The sequence below is a fragment of the Salmo salar genome, chromosome ssa15, assembly GCF_905237065.1.
Source record: "Salmo salar chromosome ssa15, Ssal_v3.1, whole genome shotgun sequence".
Lineage (NCBI taxonomy): Eukaryota > Metazoa > Chordata > Actinopteri > Salmoniformes > Salmonidae > Salmo > Salmo salar.
Genome location: NC_059456.1, coordinates 93,319,954 through 93,333,180, shown reverse-complemented (window position 1 = coordinate 93,333,180; position 13,227 = coordinate 93,319,954).

The following is a 13,227-nucleotide window of genomic DNA, read 5'->3' as shown; positions in this document are numbered from 1 at the left end:
GACCAGCAGTATGGTAGCACTAGATCAGACCAGCAGCATGGTAACACCAGGCCAGCAGTATGGTAGCACTAGATCAGACCAGCAGCATGGTAACACCAGACCAGCAGTATGGTAGCACTAGATCAGACCAGCAGCATGGTAACACCAGACCAGCAGTATGGTAGCACTAGATCAGACCAGCAGCATGGTAACACCAGACCAGCAGTATGGTAGCACTAGATCAGACCAGCAGCATGGTAACACCAGACCAAACCAGCAGTATGGTAGCACTAGATCAGACCAGCAGCATGGTAACACCAGACCAAACCAGCAGCATGGTAGCACTAGATCAGACCAGCAGCATGGTAACACCAGACCAGCAGTATGGTAGCACTAGATCAGACCAGCAGCATGGTAACACCAGACCAGACCAGCAGCATGGTAACACCAGACCAGCAGCATGGTAACACCAGACCAAACCAGCAGCATGGTAACACCAGACCAAACCAGCAGCATGGTAGCAATAGATCAGACCAGCAGCATGGTAACACCAGACCAGCAGCATGGTAGCACTAGATCAGACCAGCAGCATGGTAACACCAGACCAGCAGTATGGTAGCACTAGATCAGACCAGCAGCATGGTAACACCAGACCAAACCAGCAGCATGGTAGCACTAGACCAGACCAGCAGCATGGTAACACCAGACCAGCAGTATGTTAGCACTAGATCAGACCAGCAGCATGGTAACACCAGACCAGCAGTATGGTAGCACTAGATCAGACCAGCAGCATGGTAACACCAGACCAAACCAGCAGCATGGTAGCACTAGACCAGACCAGCAGCATGGTAACACCAGACCAGCAGTATGGTAGCATTAGATCAGACCAGCAGCATGGTAACACCAGACCAAACCAGCAGCATGGTAGCACTAGACCAGACCAGCAGCATAGTAACACCAGACCAGCAGTATGTTAGCACTAGATCAGACCAGCAGCATGGTAACACCAGACCAGCAGTATGGTAGCACTAGATCAGACCAGCAGCATGGTAACGCCAGACCAAACCAGCAGCATGGTAGCACTAGACCAGACCAGCAGCATGGTAACACCAGACCAGCAGCATGGTAGCACTAGATCAGACCAGCAGAATGGTAACACCAGACCAAACCAGCAGTATGGTAGCACTAGATCAGACCAGCAGCATGGTAACACCAGACCAGCAGTATGGTAGCACTAGACCAGACCAGAAGCATGGTAACACCAGACCAGCAGCATGGTAGCACTACATCAGACCAGCAGCATGGTAACACCAGACCAGCAGTATGGTAGCACTAGATCAGACCAGCAGCATGGTAACACCAGACCAAACCAGCAGCATGGTAGCACTAGACCAGACCAGCAGCATGGTAACACCAGACCAGCAGTATGGTAGCACTAGATCAGACCAGCAGCATGGTAACACAAGACCAAACCAGCAGCATGGTAGCACTAGATCAGACCAGCAGCATGGTAACACCAGACCAAACCAGCAGCATGGTAGCACTAGACCAGACCAGCAGCATGGTAACACCAGACCAGCAGTATGGTAGCACTAGATCAGACCAGCAGCATGGTAGCACTAGATCAGACCAGCAGCATGGTATCACCAGACCAAACCAGCAGCATGGCAGCACTAGATCAGACCAGCAGCATGGTAACACCAGACCAAACCAGCAGCATGGTAGCACTAGACCAGACCAGCAGCATGGTAACACCAGACCAGCAGTATGGTAGCACTAGATCAGACCAGCAGCATGGTAACACCAGACCAAACCAGTAGCATGGTAGCACTAGACCAGACCAGCAGCATGGTAACACCAGACCAGCAGTATAGTAGCACTAGATCAGACCAGCAGCATGATAACACCAGACCAAACCAGCAGGATGGGAGCACTAGATCAGACCAGCAGCATGGTAACACCAGACCAAACCAGCAGAATGGTAGCACTAGATCAGACCAGCAGCATGGTAACACCAGACCAAACCAGCAGCATGGTAGCACTAGATCAGACCAGCAGCATGGTAACACCAGACCAAACCAGCAGCATGGTAGCACTAGACCAGACCAGCAGCATGGTAACACCAGACCAGCAGTATGGTAGCACTAGATCAGACCAGCAGCATGGTAACACCAGACCAGCAGAATGGTAGCACTAGATCAGACCAGCAGCATGGTAACACCAGACCAAACCAGCAGCATGGTAGCACTAGACCAGACCAGCAGCATGGTAACACCAGACAAAACCAGCAGCATGGTAGCACTAGATCAGACCAGCAGCATGGTAACACCAGACCAAACCAGCAGCATGGTAGCACTAGACCAGACCAGCAGCATGGTAACACCAGACCAGCAGCATGGTAGCACTAGATCAGACCAGCAGCATGGTAACACCAGACCAGCAGCATGGTAGCACTAGATCAGACCAGCAGCATGGTAACACCAGACCAGCAGTATGGTAGCACTAGATCAGACCAGCAGCATGGTAACACCAGACCAGCAGCATGGTAGCACTAGATCAGACCAGCAGCATGGTAACACCAGACCAGCAGCATGGTAGCACTAGATCAGACCAGCAGCATGGTAACACCAGACCAGCAGTATGGTAGCACTAGATCAGACCAGCAGCATGGTAACACCAGACCAGCAGTATGGTAGCACTAGATCAGACCAGCAGCATGGTAACACCAGACCAGCAGCATGGTAGCTCTAGATCAGACCAGCAGCATGGTAACACCAGACCAGCAGTATGGTAGCTCTAGATCAGACCAGCAGCATGGTAACACCAGACCAGCAGCATGGTAACACCAGACCAGCAGTATGGTAGCTCTAGATCAGACCAGCAGCATGGTAACACCAGACCAGCAGCATGGTAACACCAGACCAGCAGCATGGTAACACTAGATCAGACAAGCAGCATAGTAACACCAGACCAAACCAGCAGCATGGTAGCACTAGACCAGACCAGCAGCATGGTAACACCAGAACAGCAGCATGGTAGCACTAGATCACACCAGCAGCATGGTAACACCAGACCAGCAGTATGGTAGCACTAGATCAGACCAGCAGCATGGTAACACCAGACCAGCAGTATGGTAGCACTAGATCAGACCAGCAGCATGGTAACAGTAGACCAGCAGTATGGTAGCACTAGATCAGACCAGCAGTATGGTAACACAAGACCAGCAGTATGGTAGCACTAGATCAGACCAGCAGCATGGTAACACCAGACCAGCAGTATGGTAGCACTAGATCAGACCAGCAGCATGGTAACACCAGACCAAACCAGCAGTATGGTAGCACTAGATCAGACCAGCAGCATGGTAACATCAGACCAAACCAGCAGCATGGTAGCACTAGATCAGACCAGCAGCATGGTAACACCAGACCAGCAGTATGGTAGCACTAGATCAGACCAGCAGCATGGTAACACCAGACCAGCAGCATGGTAACACCAGACCAGCAGCATGGTAGCACCAGACCAAACCAGCAGCATGGTAACACCAGACCAAACCAGCAGCATGGTAGCACTAGATCAGACCAGCAGCATGGTAACACCAGACCAGCAGTATGGTAGGACTAGATCAGACCAGCAGCATGGTAACACCAGACGAAACCAGCAGCATGGTAGCACTAGACCAGACTAGCAGCATGGTAACACCAGACCAGCAGTATGTTAGCACTAGATCAGACAAGCAGCATGGTAACACCAGACCAGCAGTATGGTAGCACTAGATCAGACCAGCAGCATGGTAACACCAGACCAAACCAGCAGCATGGTAGCACTAGACCAGACCAGCAGCATGGTAACACCAGACCAGCAGCATGGTAGCACTAGATCAGACCAGCAGAATGGTAACACCAGACCAAACCAGCAGTATGGTAGCACTAGATCAGACCAGCAGCATGGTAACACCAGACCAGCAGTATGGTAGCACTAGACCAGACCAGCAGCATGGTAACACCAGACCAGCAGCATGGTAGCACAAGATCAGACCAGCAGCATGGTAACACCAGACCAGCAGTATGGTAGCACTAGATCAGACCAGCAGCATGGAAACACCAGACCAAACCAGCAGCATGGTAGCACTAGACCAGACCAGCAGCATGGTATCACCAGACCAGCAGTATGGTAGTACTAGATCAGACCAGCAGCTTGGTAACACCAGACCAAACCAGCAGCATGGTAGCACTAGACCAGACCAGCAGCATGGTAACAGCAGACCAAACCAGCAGCATGGTAGCACTAGACCAGACCAGCAGCATGGTAACACCAGACCAGCAGTATGGTAGCACTAGATCAGACGAGCAGCATGGTAACACCAGACCAGCAGTATGGTAGCTCTAGATCAGACCAGCAGCATGGTAACACCAGACCAAACCAGCAGAATGGTAGCACTAGATCAGACCAGCAGCATGGTAACACCAGACCAGCAGTATGGTAGCACTAGATCAGACCAGCAGCATGGTAACACCAGACCAGCAGCATGGTAGCTCTAGATCAGACCAGCAGCATGGTAACACCAGACCAGCAGTATGGTAGCTCTAGATCAGACCAGCAGCATGGTAACACCAGACCAGCAGCATGGTAACACCAGACCAGCAGTATGGTAGCTCTAGATCAGACCAGCAGCATGGTAACAACAGACCAGCAGCATGGTAACACCAGACCAGCAGCATGGTAACACTAGATCAGACCAGCAGCATAGTAACACCAGACCAAACCAGCAGCATGGTAGCACTAGACCAGACCAGCAGCATGGTAACACCAGACCAGCAGCATGGTAGCACTAGATCAGACCAGCAGCATGGTAACACCAGACCAGCAGTATGGTAGTACTAGATCAGACCAGCAGCATGGTAACACCAGACCAGCAGTATGGTAGCACTAGATCAGACCAGCAGCATGGTAACACCAGACCAGCAGTATGGTAGCACTAGATCAGACCAGCAGCATGGTAACACCAGACCAAACCAGCAGTATGGTAGCACTAGATCAGACCAGCAGCATGGTAACACCAGACCAAACCAGCAGCATGGTAGCACTAGATCAGACCAGCAGCATGGTAACACCAGACCAGCAGTATGGTAGCACTAGATCAGACCAGCAGCATGGTAACACCAGACCAGACCAGCAGCATGGTAACACCAGACCAGCAGCATGGTAACACCAGACCAAATCAGCAGCATGGTAGCACTAGATCAGACCAGCAGCATGGTAGCACCAGACCAAACCAGCAGCATGGTAACACCAGACCAGCAGTATGGTAGCACTAGATCAGACCAGCAGCATGGTAACACCAGACCAGCAGTATGGTAGCACTAGATCAGACCAGCAGCATGGTAACACCAGACCAGCAGTATGGTAGCACTAGATCAGACCAGCAGCATGGTAACACCAGACCAGCAGTATGGTAGCACTAGATCAGACCAGCAGCATGGTAACACCAGACCAAACCAGCAGTATGGTAGCACTAGATCAGACCATCAGCATGGTAACACCAGACCAAACCAGCAGCATGGTAGCACTAGATCAGACCAGCAGCATGGTAACACCAGACCAGCAGTATGGTAGCACTAGATCAGACCAGCAGCATGGTAACACCAGACCAGACCAGCAGCATTGTAACACCAGACCAGCAGCATGGTAACACCAGACCAAACCAGCAGCATGGTAGCACTAGATCAGACCAGCAGCATGGTAGCACCAGACCAAACCAGCAGCATGGTAACACCAGACCAAACCAGCAGCATGGTAGCACTAGACCAGACCAGCAGCATGGTAACACCAGACCAAACCAGCAGCATGGTAGCACTAGATCAGGCATGCAGCATGGTAACACCAGACCAGCAGTATGGTAGCACTAGATCAGACCAGCAGCATGGTAACACCAGACCAAACCAGCAGTATGGTAGCACTAGACCAGACCAGCAGCATGGTAACACCAGACCAGCAGCATGGTAGCACTAGATCAGACCAGCAGCATGGTAGCACTAGATCAGACCAGCAGCATGGTAGCACTAGATCAGACCAGCAGCATGGTAACACCAGACCAAACCAGCAGCATGGTAGCACTAGATCAGACCAGCAGCATGGTAACACCAGACCAGCAGTATAGTAGCACTAGATCAGACCAGCAGCATGGTAACACCAGACCAAACCAGCAGGATGGGAGCACTAGATCAGACCAGCAGCATGGTAACACCAGACCAAACCAGCAGTATGGTAGCACTAGATCAGACCAGCAGCATGGTAACACCAGACCAAACCAGCAGCATGGTAGCACTAGATCAGCAGCATGGTAACACCAGACCAAATCAGCAGCATGGTAGCACTAGATCAGACCAGCAGCATGGTAGCACCAGACCAAACCAGCAGCATGGTAACACCAGACCAGCAGTATGGTAGCACTAGATCAGACCAGCAGCATGGTAACACCAGACCAGCAGTATGGTAGCACTAGATCAGACCAGCAGCATGGTAACACCAGACCAGCAGTATGGTAGCACTAGATCAGACCAGCAGCATGGTAACACCAGACCAGCAGTATGGTAGCACTAGATCAGACCAGCAGCATGGTAACACCAGACCAAACCAGCAGTATGGTAGCACTAGATCAGACCATCAGCATGGTAACACCAGACCAAACCAGCAGCATGGTAGCACTAGATCAGACCAGCAGCATGGTAACACCAGACCAGCAGTATGGTAGCACTAGATCAGACCAGCAGCATGGTAACACCAGACCAGACCAGCAGCATTGTAACACCAGACCAGCAGCATGGTAACACCAGACCAAACCAGCAGCATGGTAGCACTAGATCAGACCAGCAGCATGGTAGCACCAGACCAAACCAGCAGCATGGTAACACCAGACCAAACCAGCAGCATGGTAGCACTAGACCAGACCAGCAGCATGGTAACACCAGACCAAACCAGCAGCATGGTAGCACTAGATCAGGCATGCAGCATGGTAACACCAGACCAGCAGTATGGTAGCACTAGATCAGACCAGCAGCATGGTAACACCAGACCAAACCAGCAGTATGGTAGCACTAGACCAGACCAGCAGCATGGTAACACCAGACCAGCAGCATGGTAGCACTAGATCAGACCAGCAGCATGGTAGCACTAGATCAGACCAGCAGCATGGTAGCACTAGATCAGACCAGCAGCATGGTAACACCAGACCAAACCAGCAGCATGGTAGCACTAGATCAGACCAGCAGCATGGTAACACCAGACCAGCAGTATAGTAGCACTAGATCAGACCAGCAGCATGGTAACACCAGACCAAACCAGCAGGATGGGAGCACTAGATCAGACCAGCAGCATGGTAACACCAGACCAAACCAGCAGCATGGTAGCACTAGATCAGACCAGCAGCATGGTAACACCAGACCAAACCAGCAGAATGGTAGCACTAGATCAGACCAGCAGCATGGTAACACCAGACCAAACCAGCAGCATGGTAGCACTAGACCAGACCAGCAGCATGGTAACACCAGACCAGCAGTATGGTAGCACTAGATCAGACCAGCAGCATGGTAACACCAGACCAGCAGTATGGTAGCACTAGATCAGACCAGCAGCATGGTAACACCAGACCAAACCAGCAGCATGGTAGCACTAGACCAGACCAGCAGCATGGTAACACCAGTCCAACCCAGCTGCATGGTAGCACTAGACCAGCAGTATGGTAGCACTAGATCAGACCAGCAGCTTGGTAACACCAGACCAAACCAGCAGCATGGTAGCACTAGACCAGACCAGCAGCATGGTAACACCAGACCAAACCAGCAGCATGGTAGCACTAGATCAGACCAGCAGCATGGTAACACCAGACCAGCAGCATGGTAGCACTAGATCAGACCAGCAGCATGGTAACACCAGACCAGCAGTATGGTAGCACTAGATCAGACCAGCAGCATGGTAACACCAGACCAGCAGCATGGTAGCACTAGATCAGACCAGCAGCATGGTAACACCAGACCAGCAGTATGGTAGCACTAGATCAGACCAGCAGCATGGTAACACCAGACCAAACCAGCAGCATGGTAGCACTAGATCAGACCAGCAGCATGGTAACACCAGACCAGCAGTATGGTAGCACTAGATCAGACTAGCAGCATGGTAACACCAGACCAGCAGTATGGTAGCACTAGATCAGACCAGCAGCATGGTAACACCAGACCAGCAGCATGGTAGCTCTAGATCAGACCAGCAGCATGGTAACACCAGACCAGCAGTATGGTAGCTCTAGATCAGACCAGCAGCATGGTAACACCAGACCAGCAGCATGGTAACACCAGACCAGCAGTATGGTAGCTCTAGATCAGACCAGCAGCATGGTAACACCAGACCAGCAGCATGGTAACACCAGACCAGCAGCATGGTAACACTAGATCAGACCAGCAGCATAGTAACACCAGACCAAACCAGCAGCATGGTAGCACTAGACCAGACCAGCAGCATGGTAACACCAGACCAGCAGCATGGTAGCACTAGATCAGACCAGCAGCATGGTAACACCAGACCAGCAGTATGGTAGTACTAGATCAGACCAGCAGCATGGTAACACCAGACCAGCAGTATGGTAGCACTAGATCAGACCAGCAGCATGGTAACACCAGACCAGCAGTATGGTAGCACTAGATCAGACCAGCAGCATGGTAACACCAGACCAGCAGTATGGTAGCACTAGATCAGACCAGCAGCATGGTAACACCAGACCAAACCAGCAGTATGGTAGCACTAGATCAGACCAGCAGCATGGTAACACCAGACCAAACCAGCAGCATGGTAGCACTAGATCAGACCAGCAGCATGGTAACACCAGACCAGCAGTATGGTAGCACTAGATCTGACCAGCAGCATGGTAACACCAGACCAGACCAGCAGCATGGTAACACCAGACCAGCAGCATGGTAACACCAGACCAAACCAGCAGCATGGTAGCACTAGATCAGACCAGCAGCATGGTAGCACCAGACCAAACCAGCAGCATGGTAACACCAGACCAGCAGTATGGTAACACCAGACCAAACCAGCAGGATGGGAGCACTAGATCAGACCAGCAGCATGGTAACACCAGACCAAACCAGAAACATGGTAGCACTAGATCAGACCAGCAGCATGGTAACACCAGACCAGACCAGCAGCATGGTAGCACTAGATCAGACCAGCAGCATGGTAACACCAGACCAAACCAGCAGCATGGTAGCACTAGACCAGACCAGCAGCATGGTAACACCAGACCAGCAGTATGGTAGCACTAGATCAGACCAGCAGCATGGTAACACCAGACCAGCAGTATGGTAGCACTAGATCAGACCAGCAGCATGGTAACACCAGACCAAACCAGCAGCATGGTAGCACTAGACCAGACCAGCAGCATGGTAACACCAGTCCAAACCAGCTGCATGGTAGCACTAGACCAGCAGTATGGTAGCACTAGATCAGACCAGCAGCTTGGTAACACCAGACCAAACCAGCAGCATGGTAGCACTAGACCAGACCAGCAGCATGGTAACACCAGACCAAACCAGCAGCATGGTAGCACTAGACCAGACCAGCAGCATGGTAACACCAGACCAGCAGCATGGTAGCACTAGATCAGACCAGCAGCATGGTAACACCAGACCAGCAGCATGGTAGCACTAGATCAGACCAGCAGCATGGTAACACCAGACCAGCAGCATGGTAACACTAGATCAGTCCAGCAGCATAGTAACACCAGACCAAACCAGCAGCATGGTAGCACTAGACCAGACCAGCAGCATGGTAACACCAGACCAGCAGCATGGTAGCACTAGATCAGACCAGCAGCATGGTAACACCAGACCAGCAGTATGGTAGTACTAGATCAGACCAGCAGCATGGTAACACCAGACCAGCAGTATGGTAGCACTAGATCAGACCAGCAGCATGGTAACACCAGACCAGCAGTATGGTAGCACTAGATCAGACCAGCAGCATGGTAACACCAGACCAAACCAGCAGTATGGTAGCACTAGATCAGACCAGCAGCATGGTAACACCAGACCAAACCAGCAGCATGGTAGCACTAGATCAGACCAGCAGCATGTTAACACCAGACCAGCAGTATGGTAGCACTAGATCAGACCAGCAGCATGGTAACACCAGACCAGACCAGCAGCATGGTAGCACTAGATCAGACCAGCAGCATGGTAGCACCAGACCAAACCAGCAGCATGGTAACACCAGACCAAACCAGCAGCATGGTAGCACTAGACCAGACCAGCAGCATGGTAACACCAGACCAAACCAGCAGCATGGTAGCACTAGATCAGACCAGCAGCATGGTAACACCAGACCAGCAGCATGGTAACACCAGACCAAACCAGCAGCATGGTAGCACTAGATCAGACCAGCAGCATGGTAGCACCAGACCAAACCAGCAGCATGGTAACACCAGACCAAACCAGCAGCATGGTAGCACTAGACCAGACCAGCAGCATGGTAACACCAGACCAAACCAGCAGCATGGTAGCACTAGATCAGACCAGCAGCATGGTAACACCAGACCAGCAGCATGGTAACACCAGACCAAACCAGCAGCATGGTAGCACTAGATCAGACCAGCAGCATGGTAACACCAGACCAGCAGTATGGTAGCACTAGATCAGACCAGCAGCATGGTAACACCAGACCAAACCAGCAGTATGGTAGCACTAGACCAGACCAGCAGCATGGTAACACCAGACCAGCAGCATGGTAGCACTAGATCAGACCAGCAGCATGGTAGCACCAGACCAAACCAGCAGCATGGTAGCACTAGACCAGACCAGCAGCATGGTAACACCAGACCAAACCAGCAGCATGGTAGCACTAGATCAGACCAGCAGCATGGTAACACCAGACCAGCAGCATGGTAACACCAGACCAAACCAGCAGCATGGTAGCACTAGATCAGACCAGCAGCATGGTAACACCAGACCAGCAGCATGGTAGCACTAGATCAGACCAGCAGCATGGTAGCACTAGATCAGACCAGCAGCATGGTAACACCAGACCAAACCAGCAGCATGGTAGCACTAGATCAGACCAGCAGCATGGTAACACCAGACCAAACCAGCAGCATGGTAGCACTAGATCAGACCAGCAGCATGGTAGCACCAGACCAGCAGCATGGTAGCACCAGACCAGACCAGACGTAAAGAACAAAAGTTAGATCAGAGTGTATGATAAAGAGAGAAAAGGTCATGACTTGGACATTTACATTTACGTCATTTAGCAGACGCTCTTATCCAGAGCGACTTACAGTAGTAAATGCATACATTTCATACATTTTTTTTCTGTGCTGGCCCCCCGTGGGAATCGAACCCACAACCCTGGCGTTGCAAACACCATGCTCTACCAACTGAGCTACAGGGCTACAGGGAAGGCTGTGTGTGATGAAACATTCAGGGGCTATGAGGACATCCCAGAGACATATAAGTAGGCAGTAACCCACCTAACAACAAATGTTCCCAAAGCATTAGAGAGCTTTCCCTTTAAGAGTCTAATGTTTTCATAGGAATGTGCCATTGATGTGCAAGGACTGTGCAAGGACTGTTTCCAAGACACCACTCCCTTAATGTCAAACACAATTTACCCAGAATGTGATTACCATGTTCTCAGAATCTTCATCACAAAAACACCAAAAGAAAGATGCCCAGGGTCCCTGCTCATCTGCGTGAACGTGGCTTAGGCACGCTGCAAGGAGGCATGAGGACTGCAGATGTGGCCAGGGCAATAAATTGCAATGTCCGTACTGTGAGACGCCTAAGACAATGCTACAGGGAGACAGGACGGACAGCTGGTCGTCCGAACATCACACCTGCGGGACAGGTACAGGATGGCAACAACAACTGCCCGAGTTACACCAGGAACGCACAATCCCTTCATCAGTGCTCAGACTGTCTGCAATAGGCTGAGAGAGGCTGGACTGAGGGCTTGTAGGCCTGTTGTAAGGCAGGTCCTCACCAGACATCACCGGCAACAACGTCGCCTATGGGCACAAACCCATCGTCGCTGGACCAGACAGGACTGGCAAAAAGTGCTCTTCACTGACGAGTTGCGGTTTTGTCTCACCAGGGGTGATGGTCGGATTCACATTTATCGTCGAAGGAATAAGCGTTACACCGAGGCCTGTACTCTGGAGCAGGATCGATTTGGAGGTGGAGGGTCCGTCATGGTCTGGGGCGGTGTGTCACAGCATCATCGGACTGAGCTTGTTGTCATTGCAGGAAATCTCAACGCTGTGCGTTACAGGAGAGACATCCTCCTCTCTCATGTGGTACCCTTCCTGCAGGCTCATCCTGACATGACCCTCCAGCATGACAATGCCACCGGCCATACTGCTTGTTCTGTGCATGATTTCCTGCAAGACAGGAATGTCAGTGTTCTACCATGGCCAGTGAAGAGCCCGAATCTCAATCCCATTGAGCACGTCTGGGACCTGTTGAATCGGAGGTTGAGGGCTAGGGCCATTCCTCCCAGAAATGTCTGGTAATTTGTAGGTGCCTTTGTGGAAGAGTGGGGTAACATCTCACAGCAAGAACTGGCAAATCTGGTGCAGTCCATGAGGAGGAGATGCACTGCAGTACTTAATGCAGCTGGTGGCCACACCAGATACTCACTGTTACTTTTGATTTTGACCCCCCCACCCCCCCTTGTTCAGGGACACATCATTCCATTTCTGTCAGTCACATGTCTGTGGAACTTGTTCAGTTTATGTCTCAGTTGTTGAATATTGTTATGTTCATACTAATATTTACACATGTTAAATTTGCTGAAAATAAACACTGTTGACAGTGAGAGGACAGTTCTTTTTTTTGCTGAGTTTATAATCAACGTCACACCAAACGCGATGACATTTCAAAAGGAGGCAAATAATTAGTCTGACAAACTTCTTTTTTTTAATCATTGTGATGTAGCCAGATTTACTTTAGATGCAGTATAACTTCAGCTAGCTTGCTAAGAATGAGGGTTTTTCACACTCAACAGTTATCATCCATTTAAAACCTTCACTATAGGAAGCGACAAGCATGAAGAGGGAGGACGGGAGAGAGAGGAATGATAGAGAGAGCTGCTCTTAAAAGGGTAATGGAGAAAGTGAGAGAGATGAGTGAATATACCAGACAAGGGCGAGTGAGGAAGGTAGACTAGGAAGGGATCAGGGAAGAAAAAAAAAGGGGGGGGGGG